Source organism: Lutra lutra, chromosome 8 (assembly GCF_902655055.1).
Source record: "Lutra lutra chromosome 8, mLutLut1.2, whole genome shotgun sequence".
In the NCBI taxonomy this organism is placed as follows: domain Eukaryota; kingdom Metazoa; phylum Chordata; class Mammalia; order Carnivora; family Mustelidae; genus Lutra; species Lutra lutra.
The window spans coordinates 44,987,021-45,008,370 of record NC_062285.1 but is presented as its reverse complement, the minus strand read 5'-3'; the positions used below and the strand labels follow the sequence as shown (position 1 = coordinate 45,008,370).

The window sequence follows — 21,350 nt, the reverse complement described above, 5'->3', positions numbered from 1 at the left end:
GAGTGAAAAGTAGTCGTCAAAGTATTTTTTCTAAATCACTGCTTAAGTATCTGTAAACATTTAGAAGAAAAATAGCCCAGGACGGAAATATAATAGAGACTGCACACATTCATGAATCTGTCTGACCCCTAAGAAGCTTAGGTTGGGAGGCATGGAGCATTTCCTACGTCAGAAGCGGAATTATAAATCGCTAAAATGCACACTTGATCACAATACAGAACATTTTTATGGCTTCACTTGAATGCTCACTTAAGAATTTTCTCTGAAGTGTACTCAGAGCAGAGACAGTTAAACAATAAAAGTGAGGTATTGTAAGACCATAATACTAACTTAGGAGTAGGAGTGTAGAAACCACTTCCCCGGCTCAGCCTTTCCTCATGTTTTGTTCGTTTGTTTCGGGCGGCAAGTTTTGAATGAAGGAAGGATGGTCTGTCCATTCTTATGGGAAAGAGTGCCTGAATTTCTGCCTTTCTTTCCATGCAAAGTAGGCCTGTGAGGGGCTAAGCTGTACCTTTCTCCTCCAGATATCCCTGCCTTCTTCTGATGGGGAATCTTGGCTCTCTCTGCTGTCCTTTAAGCTCCTGGCATTGGTGAAATCTTGTCATGGGGTCTTTCTTTTAGTCAGAGTTTGTAGGGCTTTGAGCCCATCTGGCTGAACCCTCCAAGTGCTGATGGGGTAGTTGAAGGCATGAGACAGATGAAGGATTGACTAAATACATACAGTCACTCAGCACCCTAGTTTCAATGTTTCTTTCTTGGCGTTTCCCCTGAGAATTCCTACTTAGTGTTTCCATCACTCAGCAGTCCTATTTGGTAGGAAGACCGAGGAGTATGTGTAGATAAAACCTCCCATCAGTAAGTGGATTCCTCCCAGCACGTGTCCTAGTGTGGGGGACGTTATTCCAGAAACCTCCCACGCTCAGTCTCAGGGGCAGGCCTCTCAGGGGATGACCCCTTGGTCAAGAAACTTTCCCGACCTCAACCTCTGTTTTTCTTTGTTTCCATAAAAAACAGCCTGATTAACCTTAACACACAGGGTCATGGCATGGATTTATTGAGATCCTGCTGAAAAAAAATCACGTTTCGTGTCCTGGAAACAGATTTCAGCACAGATGAGCCCCTTTTTTTCAGATGTCTGCCTGTCTGGTTCAAGCCAGCATAGAGGCTGATGGGGGGTCCTCCTCCAGGCTCCATGGCCACTTTAGCTGTTCGACAAATATATTTGAATGAATAGATGGAGATAAAGTGACTTAAAAGAATGCCACAAAAGGGTAGTTCCATTTCAGAAAGGGACTTCTCCAGATTGAAAAGCTTTTATGACTCATGGTAAATCAATGAGGCCTCACTGGCCCCTTGGACTCTTTGGGAAAGAATAGGAGGGATGTCTTGAAAGACAGTGACCATTTTCTAGGATTTTTCAAATCCCACATCATAGTTTGCCCCGTGATTGCAAAGTCATCATCGCTTATTTGTATCGTCCTTCTCTATAGTTAATCTGCTGCAGGTCTCTGCTGGTCTGCTTAAGCCTCAGGTGTGCAGCTTCAATCACTAATTCGCTATCTTTCTTTCTTAGCATTTACATGAATGAGATAAATCTTTGTTTTTATTCATTTGTAGAAAATATTATGTATAATATTGGCATTTCTGGAATGTTTGTAGGAAAGGTTTGTGATTAAATGTGGGAGGATCCAATCTCCTAGATGAGGGAGAACTTTCTTCTAAAACTTTGTCTAATGTCTGTGAAATAATCCAGAAGAGAAGTGGCAACAAGCAACCTTGCTTTACAAAGCAGACAAGAGCAACAAACTTTCCTGCTCTTTATCAGTTACATGTATTCCTGTGAACGTGGGAGCTGTTAGGGGAGCAGTTAGGGGAGTGGTTAGAGAAGGGGTCAGGGGAGCAGTTATTGGGGGTTGTTAGAGGAGGGTTTAGGGGAGAGGTTGGGGGAGGGGGTTAGGGTTGTGAGCAAGGTGCTCTAAACCAAGGTTCTGACTCATGGTTTCATGCAGAGGAAACCCTCCACAAGCACAGAACATCACCATCATTACCATTTTGTGAATACTTCAGTAACATATTTTCTCTTCTCTTGCGTACTTCTAAAGTTAGTTCAAAAATGTCAGGGGCGCCCGGCTGGCTCAGTCGATTAAGGCATCTCCTCTCGGTTTCAACTCAGGTCATGATCTCAGGTCCTGAGATCTGGCAGCCTGGGCTCACTACTCAGTGGGGAGTCTGGTTGTCTTTCTCCCATCCTCCTTTGCTCCTCCCCCTCTGCCCACCCCCCCCCCCCAATGATAGAGTCTAAGAAAATTTTTAGTTAACGTAAATTTCACAAAATTTTAGAAACCAATGGTCTTCAGTTACATAAGTGGTCAAACACCATCAGAAATGGATTGTGAGGGGGCGCCTGGGTGGCTCAGTGGGTTGAGCTGCTGCCTTCGGCTCAGGTCATGGTCTCAGGGTCCTGGGATCAAGCCCCACATCGGGCTCTCTGCTCAGCAGGGAGCCTGCTTCCTCCTCTCTGTCTGCCTGTCTCTCTGCCTGCTTGTGAACTCTCTCTGTCAAATGAATAAATAAATCTTAAAAAAAAAAAAAAAGAAGAAAAATATGTCAGGGTGGGAGAGAAGTATGTGATGGAGGTGTGTAAGATGAAGGTCAGCATGGAGAAGTAATAGCTTAGAATCTAAAAATAAGCATCTCTTCATTAAAAAAAAAAGAAAGAAATGGATTGTGAGGATGCGTAGCAAAGCTCCTCCATCAGAGGGGGAAGCGTGGTCCATAGTCCTGTGCACACAAGCTTCTGGAGGAGATCCTCCTCATAGGAATCAGCAGTGCAGGATGCCTGCCCTCAGGGCGCCCTCCCCACTCCTTTCGCACCGGGGCATTCATGGCCCCTGTCATGGTGTTTTGTCACAGTCCAACAGCAACAGCTGCTGGGATGGGCTTGGTCTCTGAGTGTTTCTGAGAAAGCTTTGCTGTCTACAAAGTGGATGATAATAAGTAATGGTAACATGATAAGCAGAAACTTAGCTCCTACCCCTGTGAGTCTCTGGTGGAGATCTCTGTGTAGGGTCGTGCTGAGGGGTCTCTGTTTGGGTCTCTTGTTAGAGGTCTCTGTGCACCATCTCTGTGTGGGTCTCTGTCAGATTTCTCTGCATGTGGTCTGTCAAAGGTTGCTGTGTGGGGTCTCTGTGTGGGTCTCCATCAGAGCAATGTGTGGGGGGCCCCAGAGGACAATGTTGGGCTGGAAGCGGGGCACGCAGTGGGGCGGCCCTCCTGGACATGTATCTTCTAGCCGAGGGTGGGACAAGCCCCATCTTGGTTAGCCCCATCTAACCAAGACCGGGAGCCAGGCCAGTGCCTTGACCTCTGAGTCCCCACCAGTCCCCTGGGAGCCATCCTTGGGCCCCACGCCTATGTAAAGGGCTCAGACCACAAGTCTGTCCCGGGCCCGCAGTCCTACAAGTTTATCACATTGTGCAGAAGTTAACTTCTCTGCCAGAAGGACTTGCTGCCTCTGGGTGCCTGGCCATCCATGTGGGAGCTCAGGTGGCTTCTGTACAACCCCCACTCCACTCCCTCCACCCCCCAACCCTGGGCTTGGCAGCTGGAATGGGTCCGAGACCCTATGGGGACAGCCCTAGGGCCTCTAACTTCTCCCCTCTGGGCCTTTGGGTGGCAATGGGACACCAAGGGTCCTCAGTCGTCACACCAGGCATGGGCACACCCTGTCACTTGGCCTCCTTCCTGGACTCCCACCCTAAGCGCAGGGTCCCCCCACCCACAGCCACACATTCTGTCCCCCAGAAGGGGAAGGGGGTGCTGGTGAGCAGGTCCCTTTAGTGCCCTGGGGCTGGGCGGCTGGTCCCTGGGGGTCTCTGTGGCACCCCACACTCATCCCTTGCTGCTCCAAGTGTGAGAAGAGGGGCTGCATGGAGCTAAGATGGGATTTCCTGGGGAGAGGCGGTTCCTGGGGTAGCTGTCCTCTACTCCCTGCAGGAGACTGGGGGGGGGGAGGATTTCTCACCTCTCCCTCAGGGCCAGCCTTGTGCCTCCCAACTGCGGGCCCCACTCTGACCTAGGTCTCCATCTTCCTGGAGACTGAGCGGGATTTCTGCCTCAGCAGACCCTCCTACAGCCACACAAGTTCCAGATGAAGAGAAAGCAGGAGAGGATGGGCAGAGCGAGGTCCTGGTCTGGGTCTTGTTCACTTTCTCGTGGAAACTGAAGGAGAGTGGGGAAGGAGGCAGGAGTAGACCCCTAGGTCACCCATCCTCCAAAGCCCCATTTGTTCTGGAAGCCAAAGCAGGCCCTCAGAGCAGACCCGGATCCTTCCCTCCCATTCCAGCAGGGCACACACAGAGGCCAGCACCACTCATGAGGGGGGAAAAAACATATATTTTGAGGAAGCAAAAAAACTGTGGCACAGAGAAGCCATTAGCTCATAGAGGATGTGCTAATGTGAGAAAAAAAAGTTTTTCTCTGCACCGTTTGCATTTTTCCTTGAAGGAAAGTTGTCCTCCCAGGAAAGGCGTGAGAAGCACACTGTGACTGGCCAGGTGAGATGTATCTTTGAAGGGGGGCAGTGCCTGGGGCAGTGGGAGTGCTGGGTGTGGCCTGAAGGGCCCAGCATTAGGGACCCATACTGGCAGGGTCTGCCTGGGCACCCCAGCACACTGGTGGTGAAGGGCCACCAGATCCATTCAGTCTTGTTGGAATAGCTGTGGCCCCTGGGGGTGCCCTGTGGACTGGCTGTCTCCTCTTTTCTTCATAGGAGAGGACCCTGTGGTAGCAGACATTGGGGTCTGCCAAAGCCTGGAGATCGTTTTTGTACCAGCTGAACACCAGGGCCCTGAACCCCTGGTGAGGCACCATTTTCTCCTCTAGGATGGGCCCCACAGCAATACGACCACCTGAGACTCAGCAGAAGCGCTGTCCATGGCTGACCTGCCCATGACTTGTCCCTGGCCCTGGGATGATGAAGGCTTGCCCTTTCAAAGGGAATCTTCCAGTCTTTTGCCTCTACTGGGAAAGAACCACTGTAGCAAGTGTTTCATCCTTCTCCTAAAGTAGTTTTCTGGAGGAGCCTCCTCCGTCTTCAGCAAGATCTCACAGACCTTGCTTCCCGAGGCCTCTGCTTACTCCTTGCTCTGGACGAGACATCTCACCTCACTGATCTGGAGGACCTTCAGTTTTGACAACTCTTTGGCAGGCTCTCTCAAGGGCAACCTCCTGGAGCTCTCTCTCTCCTCGGGGGGAGGGGGGGTGGAACACATGACCTACTCAGGCTCTTACATTGGTGCTGCAGTTCCAGGGGTCCTGGCGCCTGTGAGAGCTGTGGCCATGGGATCTTCAGCCATGCAGCACCTGGGAAGTAGATGTGTCTTCACTGGACCTGCTCTGGAAGCCAGACAGAGATCCCTGAGAAGCCAAGGCATTGGCAGCAAGGAACACGTTGGACTAACAGTCTTGAAGGAGACTCTGGACCACCCCTCCTTGGCTCCTTTGTGGCTTTTGCTGGACTTGGACTTGACTCCAAGGTGCTGTTTCTAAGAGTCCTCCAGGCAGTCTCACTGTGCCAGATTCTGCCAGATTCTGCCCAAAAACTGTATGTGAAGGTACGAGAAGGTGGCCTGGGCCCCTGTCCAGCCAGAGGGCCACCACCAGGTGAGTTCCCTGCCAGAGCATGATGGATTTCCTCACATGTAGGCTGGGTAGCACCGAGGGGACCCAGGTGGATAAGACTCTTTCATCACCTCTCCTTGATAGGGCTGAGGAGGATTTCCCACGAACTTGGGCCCCGAGCTGGCCTGGGATACACAAGTAGCTGGGTGGGGAGGGGAAGACTGGGAGAGGAGGAAGCCCTTCTTCAATGTGAAGAGGTTTATAGGCTTGAGAACCTTGAGGGGGAGGCCCCACTGGTGCTTCATCCCAAGCCTTATGATATGTGCTTCTAGCATCCACTGAGCGTATGGACTGAGGATGGAAAAATCGTGGGAGGTGGTCATGCAGGGTTCCCACCCCTTGGAAAGGGCTGGCTTTCCAGGTTTCCTGTGAGGGCTTGGTTTTTCAGGAAGGTCCACGGTGTGGTGGGCAGTGAGCCGGGAAGGATGAACATCCAAAGGGATCCGACCCTCTCTGAAATGCCCCAACTTCCTGAAATGGGCTCTCAGATCCTTCGCTGGGTGCTTCTCATCTTCACTTGTGGAGGGCTTCAGGTCTGTGTCTGACTCCTCAGGATTTATTCCTGGAGCCTTTCCTGGAGAGATCGTTGTGCCCTATGTAGATCTTTCTGGATCCTCCCTGCACTGGACCTTGAATCCTTGCCCAGGCTTTTTCCTGGCACCGTCCTTCCTGGCTACGTGAACCCAGTCTTCTGTGTGGCTGGCAGCTTCCATCCGTAGACTCAAACTTGGACTTGGGACTGTGCCAGCTGTGTGCTTTGGGGCACCTTCTGGAACTTGTGGTGAGGCTGTGTCTTCAGGGATAGCTGGATCCTGCAGGGCGGGCCCCTTTCTTGCTTCATGAACCTCTTCCAAAGGTGCCACTCCAGTTTCACCCAGAGTGAAGAGTCCATCAAGTCCCCAGGAAGGACAGAGATGGACCCTTGGCCTTCGGGGTCATGACCTGGGCTAAAGACTTCCTGAGATTTTTTTTCATCACAGTGGGTACCTTGCTGCTTTCTAGTTGCTTCTTCAGAAAGTGACATTCCAGGTTTTGAATGGCAGTTGACATGTAAGACTGTGTCTTCTGGGCTACAGGGCAAGACACCTCACAGGTCTCCACCTCCACTGAGACAGAGGGTGCAAGGTGGAACAGGGTCTGGGACTGAGCTAGAGGCCTGAGGTGGGCCTGGTCCAGAGGGAGTGGCGGGGGCTGATGGGGAAGGGCTGGGCCTGGTCCAGAGGGACAGGCTGGGGCTGAGTCAGAGGGAGGGGTAGGGGCTGAGCCAGAGGGAGGGGCAGGGGCTGGGGCTGATACAGAGGCAGGGGGTTGGGTGAGGACAAGCTCAGAGTCAAGGTTTGGGATGGGGCCAAAGTGTCATTTAAGACCTGGGTAGTGAGGTAATGAGAGGCAGGGAGCCACATTTGCCTGAATCTGGAGCAGCAAGGCATGAGAGAGCTCATGGCTGACGGGCTCCCACTGGCAGTCTTCAGTGCACTTGTCCAGGGGCTGATTGCTGTAAAACTGGTGAAAGCACCCCTTGTCAGAGAGCCTCACCACGTGGCTGAAGGAGACAGGAAGTGTGAGCTGCTGCTGCAGCACTCAGGACCCAGAGAGGTACCCATAGTCCTCCACACCCCACACCCACGTCACAATGCTCCTGCTGTCCCTCAGCCAGGGGATTTGGTCACCAGTCTATCCTCATGGATCCTCCCAGGCCTGCTAACAGCCCCAGAAGCCATTCCCTGCAGCCCGGGGGTCAGACCATAGACTCGGGAGGCACACCCAGGAGAGAAGGGGGCAGATCCTTTACCTTTGCAGAAGGGAGAACAGGTTCTGATACTCTACTAGATCTTGCAGGAAATCTCTGAAAATTAGAAACAGGAGACTGGGTCACAGCAGAAAGTGGGGCCCAGGGGTCTTCCAGGAGGCTGGGTACAATGTCCCTTTAGGGGAGACCTTTAGGGGATTGGACTCAGGACCCCCAAACAGCATTCTCCAAGGCCACGTGCCCACACGGTGGTTACAGGATTCATGATGGGGATCACTTTGTTTGTTCCAAAGTGCTTCCTCAGATTCAAGGAAACTGAGCAGAGTTGAACAGCTTGTTCACAGTGGGAGTGAGAGGTTCCGCCCCCAGTCCAGGCCCTGGGGCCCCTGCTGAGTGATATGCATTTCCAGCCCAGGATCTGGGAAGCCACCAGGTTCCCCGCTTCCACCCAGGAGCCCCCCCCCCACCTCCCACCCAGTGCTCTGTTTCCTGAGGGATGGGCTCAGGTCCTGGTGCCCTGGAGACAGTGGAGCTGGGCCCTCAGAGCAGGGGGTTCAGTGTAACTGGGGCACGCAGGGGTGAGTGGCAGATGCTCACCTTTCAGAGTCTGGTGTTTCTAGCTTCTCTTGCTCCTCCTTCTCCGTGGCTCCCCTTGGTACTGAGATAAGAGAACACGGGGACGCTGGGCTCCCCGCCCCAACAGCAGGTGACCCAGTGCTCAGGGGTCTGACCTCCACTAGAGAGGCAGCTCTTAACCTCCGGCCCTCGGCCACCGGTCACTGTGTTTGGGATGCTGTCCTGGACCCCTCCACCAAACCTGGACTCCGGCCCAAGATCTTCAGGGAGAAATCCTCATGTCCCTCTAACCCCTGCCCAGTCTGGCTTGTCCTGGATAGATGGTGGTCTACGCTCTCCTGAGAATACACGTTCTATTCTTTCCCATCTCAGGAGTCTCTCCAGTGACTCGGAAAAGCGGAAGGAATAATAGAAAAGAAGATAGAATCACACTCTGCTGGGTCGGGGCCAAGGGTTCCTCACCTTCCTGCTCTTCCTGTATTTCTTGCGTGGTGGTAAGGACGCATCAGGCTGCAAATAGGAAAGTAATAGGAAAAAGTGCCCCAGTCCCCATATAAAGGCAAGGATGGCATTAATTTGCCCAGGAAGTGGGACTGGAGCTCAGCCAACCACCTGTAAATAATTTCTGAGGAAAGAGATAATTCTCCATTTCTTTTCTCTGAAAAGCATTAGTATCCGATCGCACTGCTGCCCTCAGGCAACTGAGCCCTGGGTGTAGAGGGGCAGAGACAAGCCCCATGCCTACATCACAGAGCTGTGGTCTGGTCACAAAGGGCCATTGAGGGCAGGTAAGGGACACAAGTAGCTAGACCACATCCCCACTCCACCACCAGCCCTGTAGCTCCGTCATCCCTCCACCCTCCCAGGCCTGACACTCCTACCTGCTCACCCTGCTGGAGACAGACCTTTGTCAATTTACCTTTCATTCTGCGTGGACCTCAGAAAATACCAGTTCCCCTTAGGATCTCCAGTTGTGCCCCATCAGTTTCATAGCTTTTAATACTCTGGGGTTGTTCCTGGAATTTTGGTTAATTCCCAGGAACTTTTGTCCCTTGTCAGCAGCTCCACTCTCCCCACATAATATATTCTTGCCTTGCATCACCCTAGTACAAAAGCAACTCAAATTTCTCTTTTACTTCTTTAGCCATGTGCATTTTGAAATCATCTTAAGAGGTTTTATTTGAATTCATCCTCACTAATTTCAGCTAGGGGACTTAGATAATTAATGATTATTCAAAATTTTCAAAGCTAAGGAAGTACAGAACAAAGTGAAATAGTGAAACCTCCCAGGTATCTTTTTCAGTCATTTTGTAATGGCCAACTTAATCAGAGGGAGTCATTTGTTGTTTATGCAGTAAACTTAGATTGACCCTGCCCCTCCCAGAGGAACTTACTTGCAAAACCTAGATACAAGGGCGGATCAGGCCAGGTAGAGACAGCCAATTAGTGGGGTGTGCATACTGTCTCCCTAGCTACCAGTCCCAGGTAGCAAAGCCCAGATACAAGGGCAGTTCACGTCAGGTAGAGACATCCAATCAGTGGGGAATGCATATATCTACTAGGGGAATTTTAATTCAATTGGCCACCCATGTGTGACCTAACATGACTGTGCAGTTTTCTCTGTGTATTGTAATCTCATTGGCCACCTGTGTGTAGCCAGGCTCAACCACATGGCCTTTACTCTAAAAAAGTTCCTGTCTGTGAGGCAGGAAGGGGTCGCCTCTTTGCAAGAGATAGCCCTGACCGGTCAGTTTGATTCTCCATGCTTGGCGTGAAATAAAGCTTTGCTTGACCTTCTCTTTGTATCAGTCTCACTCCTTTGATCACGCATCCTAACACTGGGGACTCGTCTGGGATTAAACGATGAGAACTGAGCCACCATCAGAATTTCTGGGAAAAACCTCTGGAGGTAAGATCACAGGATTCTGTCTGGTTGCGGAGCCCCAGGGAATGGCCCACTGAGGAGAAGTTGGACACAGCCATGCTCCTCAGGGCTGGAGTGGATGCAGGGACACCCTTTAACTCCACTGGGGGATCGCCAGGGCGTTCGAGTCCTCTTGGGCAGTCAGGGGATCGCCAGGGGGTTCGAGACCCCCTAGGCAGCCTCTGGGGATTCGAGTCCCCCTAGGCGGTCTCAAGGGGTTTGAGTCCCCCACTGTTTCAGAGGGTTAGAGTCCCCCTAAGTGGTCACCAGGGGGTTCACGGTCTGCTAAGGCAGCCAGGGGGTTCGAGTCCCCCTAGGCGGTCAGGGGGTTCGAGTCCCCCTAGAAAATCCCCACCAGTGTCAGGACTGCTGAACCTGCGGTTGTGTTTGTCTTGTCTTTTTGTTGTCTGTTGTATTGTTTGCTGTGATTGAAGGAATGGGGCAAGCAAAGAGTAAGGGGACTCTCACTTTTGTCTCTCTATTCCTCATAATAGATGTGGGACTCCTCCCTCACTCATTTCGTGTGTTAAGGGCTATGCCTGGAGCCAACTGAGGTTAGTCTAACTCAAGACAGAGTTCAAGGAATATTCCCAAGCAGCTGCTGAAACTCCCTTTCTTTCGGGGAATTCCTGTCTTCTCTGGCCCAATATGGACTGCCTAGCCCCTTCCCCTTGATGGCGCAAAAGCATGGTGTCTGAAGTGGAGTGGGCCCAGGGGGAAAGTGAAATATGTTAACAAAGAGATGACTAAACTAATGGTTAATTGTCTGTCTCAGGGTTTTAATGGGTAATTGTTAAAGTAGCTCTCAAAGTCCTGAAACTGTGAAGCGTTGCTTGAATGACAAATGGAATTAAATTTGTTGGACATCTAGGTCTTAACCAAATGGGATAAAATGCTAGAGCATTGGTTGCTGGAACTGGTTTTGTGCTTTTGAAATCTGTTGGTGAACATGTTTTGTGCTTAACTGATTCGTAAATTTGCCTTCGAAGAATTCTCTTGTAAAATGACTTCCACCTTAAAGGAAATTCATATGGAAAGACTTTCAGGACAAATAAAGGTCTTTGATATGTTGAAATCCTGGAACTGAAACGGGTAAGAATTTACAGAAGTAAAAGCTGCATTTGGACTAAGCCAGAATTCGTAACATGGGACTAGGTGAACTGAAAGATTGTAATGTTATATCTCTTGATGTTTCGTCTTATTTTAAACATTAATGGTTCTATAATGTTTGCTCTTCCAGACTAGGGAAACTTTCTTAAGTTATCTGTAACTTACAGAGATGTAAAAGTACTCATTTGTAACAAATTAAGGTATTCAACTCTTTCTCTCTATCTGAACCCTCTGAAACCAGAAGGTCTCAGCAAATATTCTTTCTTCCATGGCAATCAGTCCTTTGCATAAGTTCAATAAGAATCTGTTCTCCTTGTAACAGGACACCATTGGAAACACTGTTTATTTTACCAAGGCTTTGACTGGAATGTCATATTTGAAAAGACTCAGATATGACTAGACAGCTTAAAGGAACTAAGGTTGACTTTATAAAACCCGGGACCGTAAAGCCCTTTGGAACTGTTGGCCTGATACCTTGCTTACAGAGTTCCCAGCAGACTCACCAGGTGAGTAAAGGATGTCACTTCCTGGCAGGTGCAGGAACCTTGGGATACTTTGGGGACCTCAGGAAGAGCAATTGGCCCAAATCGACAGGTATTGCAGGCATGTCTGATGGCAAGTACATAGCTTAGCTTCTGGCCTGGAGAGGCTACTATAAGTTCAACCTAGAGATTCCTTATGAGAAGTTCCAGCAAAGCAGATTCTAAAAGATTTATATGATCACTCACTCTTCTTGCTGAGCTTCTGTAAATAATTAGGCCAAGTTTGTTAAAGCTGGACTTGTTTTTCAGACAAATTAGTCCTGATTTGGCTGTCTCTGGAAATGAGGGTTATTTTAGAGAGAAAAATTATGTTTTAATAACACACCCTTATGGATGTTCAATTCTAGATTTGATTGTCTTTAAATGTTTGTTTACCTAAGCTAGACAACTTGAGGTAAACTTCAGGGAAGTTGCATGATAGTCCATTTAGATGATCTTGCTTTGCCAGTCAGTCAGCCCCGGATATAGGAAACTTCAGAAAATTGAAGGATTTGAAGGGAAGAATCTGAGTTAGTGGGAATAGCAAAAAAGGTGTTTAACAACAGGGATGCACAGGAGGAAGGTTTTGGCATTACATGAGGCAGGTAGGGGATGGTAAATGGGAGGAAAAGCCTAAGCACAGAGAAGGCAGGCGGGAAGACTTAGATTCAGATCAGTGCGCTTTCTGTAAGGAAAAAGGACATTGGGCCAGTGAGTGCCCCAAAAGGAAGATGGCCATGCTGGCCTCCTGAGGCTGAAGGGGCTGTGGTTCAGAGCCTCTCCCCGAACCTTGGGTAAAAATTAAAGTGGAGGGGAAATCAATTGAAACCTATGGGAAAACTATCTGAAGAGGAAGTCTGGGTAGCAGGGGTGAATGGCATAGAAAGACATAAATGGACAACTGTGCAGGTGTTTGTGGCAACAGTAGATGAATACCTTCTGTACGAGCCAGTCTCAGAACCAGAGAAGACAAGAGAAGGGAGCCTTCTCCAAGCCCTGCAGGTTGAGTTTACTGAAGTCTGGGCAGAAAAAAAGCCCTCTGTCTTGGCCAATGGACAGCCTCCAGTAGTGGTACAATTAAAAGCGACGGCTACGGCTGTTCGCGTCCGGTTGTACTCCCTTGCAGATCTCCATGGAACACACATTTGGTGCCTGTCAAAAAGGCCAAAACTGGGGAGTACTGACCTGTTCAGGACTTGGGGAACTTAATAAATGGGTTGAAGATATCCACCCGATGGGGCCTAGCCCCTATACCCTCCTCTCCCTCCTGGGCCCCAGAAGAACTGTTTATACCGTCATAGATCTCAAAGATGCAATTTTCTGCATACATTTAGCAAGGAAGTCTCAGCCCCTTTTTGCTTTTGAGAGGTCAGAGCCACAGGAAGGATTCCAAGGCCAGCTCACCTGGACAAGACTTCCCTCCCCAAGGGTTCAAGAATTCACCCACTATCTTTGACGATCCACTATCTTCTACACAAGGATTTGTGTGACTACAGAACCTACAACCTGGGAGTCACCCTGTTACAGTATGTTGATGACTTGCTAATACCTGCTAAGGACTATGAGTCATGTTTGCGGGGACGAGAGCTCTCTTACAGACTCTGCAGGAAAAAGGGTATCGGGTGTCAGCAAAGAAAGCACAGCTCTGTCCAAGCCATGCCACTTATTTAGGTTTGATCTCCACCAGGGAGTGCGTTCACTGTCTGAGTCCAGGAAACAGGCGATTACCCGATACCCCCGACCCTAGCACATCCTAACAAGTGAGGGAGTTTCTTGGGATGGTGGGCTACTGTAGGTTGTGCATACCTTGGTTTGCGGAGATTGCCTGACCTCTCTATGAAATGGCAAAAGGGAGGCTCACTATGATAGAGTGGACAGCTGAGGCAGAAGGAGCATTTCAGGAATTACAAACAGCCTTACTGAGTGCCCCAGCATTGGCCATCCCACTTGTATGTGGATGAAAAAGCAGGGGTGGCCAAAGGAGTTTTGACTCAAATTCGGGCCTTGGCAAAGGCCAGTAGCCTATCTTAGCAAGAAACTAGATCCAGTAGCAGCAGGGTTCCCCCCTTGCCTCTGCATAATTGCTGCCAGTGCCCTCCTGGTCAAGGATGCAAGTAAATTGACTTTGGGTCAAAATCTCATCTTGACCACCACCCACGCTATCGAGGGCCTTTTCCGGACTCCACCCGACCGATGGATGACAAATGCCCCAGTGACGGGATATCAGGCCCTCCTCCTCAACAACCAAGAGTGACCTTCCGGCCCCCTGTGGCGCTAACTCTTGCCACACTGCTACCAGAGGAGCTTGTTGACCATCCACACGATTGTGGGGAGGTCCTAACCCAAGTCACAGGAGTAAGGCCGGACCTCAAAGACATTCCCTTTCCAGATGCAGAGATGACTCTGTTCACAGACGGGAGTAGCTACATGGTCGATGGAAAGAGGTATGCGGGGGCTGTGGTGGTTTCCCCTGAGCAGGAACTCTGGATGGCAGCCCTGCCACATAGAACCTTGGCACAAAAAGCGGAGCTGATTGCACTCACCAAGGCACTGCAGTTGGCCAAGATAAAACCACCAACATCTATACGGACAGCAGGTACGCCTGTGCTACTCTCCATATACATGGGGTTATTTATAAAGAAAGGGGCCTATTAAAAACAGAGGAGAAATATTGGCTCTCCTTCAGGCTATTTGGGATCCAAAAGAGGTGGCTGTTATGCATTGCCTAGGACACCAAAAGGGGACTGATCTTATTTCAAAAGAAAACCAATTAGCAGATCGAGCCACAAAACAAGCAGCCCGAGAAACAGTGCAAGAGCTGGTTACACTCCCGGCTCCAGCCCTACCAGAAAAACTGAACTATTCAGAAGAAGATTTAAAGTATTTACAGCAATGAGCTAAATTAAACCATGAAGGGGATTGGGCTAAGACTAAACAGGAAAGTTAATTCTTTCTCGAAGACTAGGTAAGAAGTTAGTAGACCAGATACATCAGGGTACTCATTCAGGGACACACAAACTCAAGGAGCTTATAGGCAAGCAGTTCCAGGTTTCTAAATTAGGGCATATGGTTCAGGATATAGTTGATAAATGTGCTCAATGCCAGGCAGTTAATGTGGGAGGAACTAGAATGGGAAGAGGGAAAAGAGAAAGAGGTAAGGAACAGGAGTTTATTGGGAAATAGATTTTACAGAGATGAAACCCGGATAATATGGGCACAAGTATACGTTAGTTTCTGTAGATACCTTTTCAGGCTGTGTAGAGGCTTTTTCCGCCAAACATGAGATGGCAGGAATGATAGCCAAAAAACTATTATTAGAAGAAATAATTCCTAGGTTTGGGCTGCCTCTCGTGATCGGGTCAGACAATAACCCTGCATTTTTTAGTTCAGTCTCATAGGCATTGGCCAAGGCCGTGGGCACTAATTGGAAACTACATTGTGCCTACTGGCCCCAGAGTTCCAGGCAAGTAGAGAGAATGAACTGGACTCTTAAAGAGACCTTGACAAAGCTAATTCTGGAGACTGGCAGTGGATGGGTGGATCTCCTTCCTTTCACCCTCGTCAGGGCGCAATGTACACCCTACTTGAACAAGGTGACCCCATTTGAAATAATGTTCAGGAGACCCCCTCGCCCCCACTCTGCCCTCGGCTACAAGAGGTTGCCTTAGCAGAAATGAGATCAGTCTGTACTGCAGTCACTGCAGGTATTACAGTCTGTCTTAAAAAGAACCCTCGCAGGGATCCGAACTGCCCACATTGAGACAGAGGAGGAGGCAGAACCACATCCTTACCAACCCGGGGACATGGTTTGGATATGTCGCCACCAATTGGGAAACTTGGAGCCTCGCTGGAAGGGACCATTTACTGTCATCCTGACTACCCCCATGGCAAAAATAGAAGGCATCAGGGCCTGGATTCACGCGGGTCACATCAAACAAGCCAAGGACAAGGACGTCCCCCAGAGATGGAAGCCGCAGCCAATGGACCCCGCTGACAGTGGACTAAAGCTAAGACTCAAAAGACTACGAGTTTATTGTTGCTCCTATTTTTACCTGTTAGTGTATTATTGCTCCTATCATTACCTGTTTATATAAAGTATAGGTGGGAAATTAGATGAATGAAATTAGGAAAAATGGAAAGGGTTATACAAAGCGGTAAATGGCTAACTCATCAGCCAACTGTGCACTAGTGTCATTTGTACAAAAGAAAACTAGAGTGATAAAAATGTTAGATTTACGTGCTCAATATAACATAGAACTGGCCGAAAAGTCAAGGATTTGACTAATCTCCAAAGAAAAGGGGGAATGTAAGGGCCTACTTAATCAGAGGGAGCCATTTTGTTGTTTATGCAGTAAACTTAGATTGACCCTATGCACTAAACTTAGATTGACCCTGCCCCTCCCAGAGGAACTTACTTGCAAAGCCCATATACAAGGGCAGGTCAGGCCAGGTAGAGACATCCAATCAGTGGGGCACGCATACATCTATCTTCTAGGGTGAATTGTAATTCAATTGGCCGCCTGTGTGTGACCTAACATGACTGTGAAGTTTTCTCTGTGTATTGCAATCTCATTGGCCACAGTGTATAGCTCGGCTAAACTACCTCTATAAAAGTTAGTCTGTGAGGCTGGGAGGGGTCGACTCTTTGCAAGAGATGGTCCTCATTGGTCAGTTTGATTCTCCATGCTTGGCGTGAAATAAAGCTTTGCTTGACTTTCACTTTGTATCAGTCTTGCTCCTTTGATTACGGACCTTAACATGACCCTCATGCATTCCTGGGGCCACCCTCACCCAAGACGGCCCACACGACAACAAAACCCAGAGCCTGATGTGCTGCTTGACCCCCATTCTCGACTCAGCCCATCAGGGAACCCACCTCAGCACTGGCAGATTGGGTCTGCCATGCCCCTAGGCCCTAACCCTAACCTAATGTTGGCTTTTCCAACTTCCGTCCCCAGAGAACTGGCCCCCAAGCCCTCCAAATTGGGGACACCTGAGCCTCACCCCAGGACTCTGGCTCCCACCAAGGAAGAAACCATGCCCATCATGGCTGCACAAAACACTCACAGCAGGAGAAACATTCATGACCCCCAATAGCCAAACCATCCATCAGGGGTCCCCGGTAATAAGGCTGGATTCTGCCTCAGTGCTGGACAAATGCCCTCAACTCAGCCCTGAGGGGTTGGAAGATAAGGCCTGCTATGACCCTAGGCACTGTGCCTATCATTGAGTTGGGTATTCAGTTGTCTTTTCCCAGGACCCCATATTTCGAGCCCTCAAATTGGGGAACCCTGAGTCACACCACAGGAGTCCATCTGCCACCCAGGAGGAAACTGTACCTTTCACAGCTGGGGAAATCCCTCAGAGCGTGAGAAACTTTCATGCTCCCACTGAGGCCATCCCCAACCTTTGGCGCCACTGAGGGCCGAAAAGTCGGAGGCTAACGCCCGGCCACAACCCCTCCCTCAACTCTGCTCCAGGAAAGCTCCCCTATGCATGGGCCCTAGGGTGGGCAGCGTAGTCTCGGCCCATTTTCCAGACTGCCGGAACATGGACTGACCGAGAAATCGCTCTAGCCCTCGGGGGACAGAGGGGACTGAATCGTCACCCAACACCGGCCAATTCTCACGCGCATTCTATCCAAATTGATATCAATTTGGGCAGAACACTTGTGAGAATAGGCCGGGAAACCCCCAGCGAACTCTCTCCCTGTGACCCAATTCTGCGGGGCCTCCCCCTGGGCCTGGCCCGGGATCCCAAGTTGTTGTGGCTTGAACTGTGCCAGAAAGCCATCAGTGAGTAAGGCGTATGCAAAGCCAACACCTCCTGCTACTCAGACTCATGGGGGACCCTCCTTGGCACTGGCAGATGGGGCCTGCCATGCCCCTAGGCCCGGGTCCTAACCCTCACTTGGTTTTTCAGGCTTCCTTTCCCAGGGTCCTGTCCCTCGAACCCTCAACTGGGGGAACCCTGAAACACACCCCATGAGTCCTCCTGCCCCTAAGTGGAAAATGCTTTCTGAGCTGCAGAAAAACCTCAGAGTGGGAGACACCTCCATGCACCCCCCATGAGGCCATCCCCCACCATCAGCACCACACTGGGCCGAAAACTCCAAGGCTGACTCCCAGTCACAACCCCTACCTCAACTCTCCCTTCAGAAAGCTCCCCTGCACTGGGGCCTACAGTGGAGCCACGTGATCACTGCCCATTTCCCAGGGGGCTGTGACACGCACTGAACGGAATAGGGCTCTAGACCACGGCTGACAGTGTGGCCCAAGTCACTGTCCAACCACGGGCAATGCTCATGAGCTTACTGCCCAAATCGATTTCCATTTGAGCAGAAAGCTCGTGAGAATTGGTCGGAAAAGCCCTGGCGAACTTGCTTCCTGCAGGCGCATGTCTGCAGGGCCTCTGCCTGGGCCTAGCCCAGGGTACAGAGTGGTGGAGGACCAATGCCTTTGGGAATGCCCTCAACGAGACATGCATGCGTGAGGACAAAGCCTCTTGCTTCTCACCCTTTAGGGTTCCCACCCCATCCTGGTGGTTTGGCTGTGCTATGCCCTTAGGCGCTGCAACTAAACCTCGATTGTGTTTTCAATGTTCATTCCCCAGGGACATGTCCCTCGAGCCCTCCAACCAGGGAAGCATGAATCACACCCCATGAGTCCACCTGCCCCCCTGGAGGAAACTATGCCTTTTGGAGCTGCAGCAAACCCTCAGAGCAAGAAAATCCTTCATGTCCCACCAAGGCCATCCCCAACCTTTGACACCAACCAGGGCAGAAATGTCGGAGGCTGACGCCCAGCCACAACCCCTCCCTCAACTCTGCTCCAGGAAAGCTCCCCTGCACAGTGGCCCTCAGGTGGACAGCATCATCTTGGCCCATTTTGCGGACGGCCGTGACAGGCACCAAGCGAGAAATTGCTCTAGCCCATGGGGGACAGTGTGGTCAGAATCGACACCCAACACCAACCAATTCTCACGAGCGTTCTGCCCAAATCAATATTGATTTGGGTAGAACGCTTGTGAAAATTGGCCGGAGAAACCCTGGTGAACTCGCTTCTTGTGGCACATGTCTGCAGGGCCTCTGCCCAGGCCTGGCGAAGGGACCCAAGTGGCTGCGGCCCAAATCCTGCCAGAACACCCTCGACGAGTCACGCACGCTTGAGGACAAGGCCTCTTGCTTCTCACCCTCTAGGGTTCCCACCCCAATGCTGGCAGTTCGGCCATGCTATGCCCCTAGGCGCTGCATCTAACCATCCGTTGTGTTTTCAGTGTTCCTTCCTCCAGGGTCCTGTCCCTTGAGACCTCCAACTGGGGAACCCTGAGTCACACCCCATGAGTCCACCTGCCATCCAGGAGGAAACTGTTCCTTTTGGATCTGCAGACCCTCACCTGGTTTTTCACTCTTCCTTTTGCAGGGTCCTGTCCCTCAAGCCCTCAACTGCGGGAACCCTGAAATATACCCCATGAGTCCCCCAACCACATAGGGCCCTTGGGGGAGCCACAGGGTCATGGCCTGTTTCCCAGGGGGACTCGACACGCAATGAGGGAAAAGGGCTCTAGACTATGGTTACAGTGTCGCCCAAGTCACTACCCAATGTTGGCCAATTCTCATGAGCTTTCTGCCGAAATCGATTTATATTTGGGCAAAAACCTCCTGAAAATTGGCCAGAAAACCCCCGGCGAACTCGCTTCCTGCGACTCACGTCTGCAGGGCTGCCCCCTCGGCCTGGCCTGGGATCCTGAGTTGTCCTGGCTCCAACCCTGCCAGAAAGCCCTCAGTGAGTCAGGTGTGTAAGGGCCTGCCCCTCCCATAGGAACTGGTTTGTGGAGCCCAGATGTAGGGGCGGGGCAGGCCAGGTGGAGACGTCTAATCGGTGGGGCACGTGTATATCCACTGGGGTGAATTGGGATTCAATTGGCAGCCTGTGTAGGGGCGGTGCTCAACCACCCCCATAAAGGTTGGTCTGCGAGGCTGTCGAGGGGAGAAGAAGGAGAGCTGTCGGAGGAAGAAGGAAGAGGAAGCAGAAGAAGAAGAGTTGGCGGGAGCAGCAGAAGAAGAGTTGGCGGGAGCAGCAGCAGAAGAGTCGGCGGGAGCAGCAGCAGAAGAAGAGTCGGAGGGAGCAAAAGAAGAGCTGTAACAGCTCTTGTAAGAGCTATAGGGGCTATAATAGCTCTTGTAAGAGCTATAAGCGCTGCCGGAGGTCCAGACGCCAGCAGTTCGGCTGCCGGCAGCCCCGAGCCACCAGTGGTCCAGACGCCAGTGGTTGAGACACCAGCAGCCCCACACCACCAGCAGTCCTGCCGCCAGTGGCCCCAAGCCACCAGCGGTCCCAACGCCTGTGGCCCTGAGCTGCCGGCGGCCCCGAGCTGCTGGCGGCCCCGAGCTGCCGGCGGTCCAGACGCCAGCGGTCCCGCGCCGCCAGCGCTCCGACGCCTGCAGTCCCAAGACGCCTGTGGCCCCGAGACACCAGCGGCCCCGACGCCAGCAGCCCCGCTCACACACCGCAACCCTCGGCAGCGGCGCCGCGGGAAACGGCCTAGATGGCAGCAACCTCACCGGGAACCCTGAGCCACTGCCTCGCCAGAGCTGTCATTCCGGGGAGCAGCTTCGTCTGGGAAGAGGCCCCCTCGGTGAGTGGCCCTGCGGGAGCAGCATCATCAAGAAAGAGGCTTCCTCCAGAGCGGCCTTGCCGGAGCAGCCTTGTCTGGGGAGCGGCCTCGCCAGAGCAGCCTTGTCAGAGTGGCATCATGGGGAGCAGAGTCTGTGTCACCGGTGTTGTCCATCTCGTATCGTTGCTGTCATCATTGCCTCTTCATCATTGGGAGTGGCCTTGTCCTGGGAGCGGCTTCCTCCAGAGTGGCCTCTTCTTGGGAGCCGCCCTTTCCAGGGAGCGACCTCACTAGCAGCGGCCTTCTTGGGAGTGGCCTCTTCTTGGGAGCAGCTCCAATGGGGGAGCGGCCTCATCTGCAGAGCAGCCTCATCCGGAGCGGCTTTCTTGGGAGTGACCTTGTTGGAATCATCGTCGTCGTCTTTTCGTAAAGGATAGCCCTGACCGATCAGTTTGATTTTTGATGCGTGGCGTGAAATAAAGCTTTGTTTGATTTTCGCTTTATATCAGTCTCGTTCCTTTGATCATGGACCCTAACAAGGTGCATGCAAGGCCAATGCCTCCTGCTACTCAGCTTCCTGGGATACCCTCCCTGACACTGGCAGATGGGGCTTGCTGTGCCCCTAGGCCCGGGCCCTACCCGTCGCCTGGTTTTTCAGTCTTCCTTTTACAGGGTCCTGTTGCTTGAGACCTCCACTGGGGGAATCCTGAAACACACCCCATGAGTCCTCCTGCCACCCAAGTGGAAACCGTGCCTTTTGGAGCTGCACAAACCCTCAGAGTGGGAGACACCTGCATGCACCCCCACGAGGCCATCCCCCACCACCAGTGCCACATTGGGCTGAAAACATGGGGGGTCCTTGGTGGAGCAACGTGGGCCTGGCCTGTGTTCCCAAATGACCAGGACATGCACTGAGTGAGAAAGAGCTCTAGACCCCGGGTGCCAGGGTGGCCCTAATCGCTGCCCAATGCCAGCCAATTCTCACAAGCTTTCTGCCCAAATGGATATCGATTTTGAAAGAAAAGTCATGAGAATTGTCCAGAAACCACCCAAGAACTCCTTTCTGGATGAAGGGGTCATCAAGGGCACCACCTCGGCCTGGCTGAGGTCCCATGTGATCGCAGTCTGAACCCTGTGAGAAAGCGCTCTAAAAGTTAGGTGCACACATGGC

General features: G+C 51.4%; 1 pseudogene; it reads right to left on the bottom strand.

Moving 5' to 3' along the window:
* Positions 1 to 5,383: 5,383 nt before the first annotated feature.
* On the bottom strand, positions 5,384 to 7,124 carry LOC125106859 (putative spermatogenesis-associated protein 31C2; annotated as a pseudogene).
* Between the last annotated feature and the right edge of the window lie 14,226 nt (positions 7,125 to 21,350).